This window comes from Lynx canadensis, chromosome A2 (assembly GCF_007474595.2).
Source record: "Lynx canadensis isolate LIC74 chromosome A2, mLynCan4.pri.v2, whole genome shotgun sequence".
Lineage (NCBI taxonomy): Eukaryota > Metazoa > Chordata > Mammalia > Carnivora > Felidae > Lynx > Lynx canadensis.
This window is the reverse complement of record NC_044304.2, coordinates 11,395,130-11,396,962: the sequence shown is the minus strand read 5'-3', so window position 1 is coordinate 11,396,962 and position 1,833 is coordinate 11,395,130.

The following is a 1,833-nucleotide window of genomic DNA, read 5'->3' as shown; positions in this document are numbered from 1 at the left end:
CTTCTTGTTTATTGCATGTGGTTTTTCAGCTCATCATTTTCACTTCAACGGCCAAGGACTGGAAAGTGGGAATGACCTCATTGGGTGTAGACAGCAGAGGCTTCCTCTACCCCCAACCCTATTGCCCCAGGCCCCCCACGACGTCCCTGCCTGGGAGGGACAGGCTGACAAGCTGTGATAACATGCCCACCAGAGTGGTCTTGGCCTACACTCTTGCCTTTTCTGGTCCTGTGAGGCTAGGGTACACATCTCGCTTGGTGGAGGAAGGGCTCATCCACTTCTGTCCATCCCACGCTGTGGGTGGGCATGTCCAAGACTTTGAAAGCAGGGAGGCCCTCTCTTGGGATGAGAGCGGGCCCATAGGTACTTTCCCTTTCAGCTTTTTATAAATTAGATTTAAAGATATAAAAGTGAGGAAGCTGCATGTAAAAAGTTCAAACGGCTCAAGACTTTATAAAGCAACATGGGAAGTTCCTCCCCACCCACACATACAGTGATGGCTATGTAGGTCCTCCAGAGGGTCACGTACACCTTTTAGCGCAGAGGGATCTTTTCTGAAAGCTTTGAGCATGCACTTTCTCAGGCCATTCTGTCTCAGAGGCAGAGTGTAGGATGTTAACAAAATCACCCAGTGGAGGTAAAATGATGGCTCTGGTATGCGCTGTGAAGGAAGCTGTAGGATCCAGGAGAGGTTTGGGGGCGGGGGGTGGGGGTGGGGGCTTCGCTTGGATATGGAGAACAAGCAGGCATCTCTGATGGTGACACTGCAATGAGCCCCCAAACTGGAGTGCACGTTAACCAGTTCTATGTGCTTCATATTTAGAGTTTCTCAACGCATCTTGAACCTATACAGCAGCAAGTTCCGCATAAGCCATTTTCAGAGAAGTTCCTTTATTAAAATATTTTATCATGGAGAATTCCAACCAAAGAATAATAGAATACTGAAACGAACCCTCGTCTACTTACTAGTGATCAACTCAACACCAGTCTTTTCAGCTATAACCCTTCCAACACCCTCCTTCTCTTTCCAAAACCATCTGAATTATGGTGAACCATCGTCATTATGTGAATCAATCTTTTAATATTTCAGTCTTTCAATTAAGGATAGGGACTTACAAAATTGCCATTATTACACCTAACGAGAGCGACAATTCCTTAATATCAAGAAGTCAGCAACAGAGCTCATAACTTTAAAACAAACTTTTAAAGTAAAGCAGAAAAAAACACGTATAAACCATATTTGTACTCACCTTAATGAGTTTTCACAAACAGTAGTTACTACCGTTTTGTGTCTGCAGCTCTGTCAAATCTCGTAGGAGTTATGAGATGTTTCTGAAAGTAGATTCCACACAACCAGTGAGGATGCGGAGGACACAGTGCTGGCACCAGACTGCACTATTACAGGGTCTCTAAAGTCCTGAACCAACTAAGAAAGTTTTTTTTGGGCGGGGTGGGGGGGTGCTTCAAGATGTCACACTTAAGTGCCAAGGACCTTGGACGAGTCATGAATTTCAAGCCTCAGTTTTATTTATTTTTATTTTTTATTATATTTACTTTTTTAAAGTTTATTTATTTTGAGAGAGCATGAGCACGAGCTAGGAGGGGTAGAGAGAAAAGAAAGAGGGAGAGAGAGAATCCCAAGTAGGCTCCATGCTGTCAGCACGTGGCTCCACAAGGGGCTTGAACTCCCCAACAGTGAGAGCGTAACCTGAGCCAAAACCAAGAGTCGCTTAACTGACTGAGCCACCCAGGCGCCCCTCAGTTTCAGCTTTTAAATGGGAAACTCTTTAAAAAGATCCTTGCAGGTATGAGGGAGCATTTGAGATGATAAAC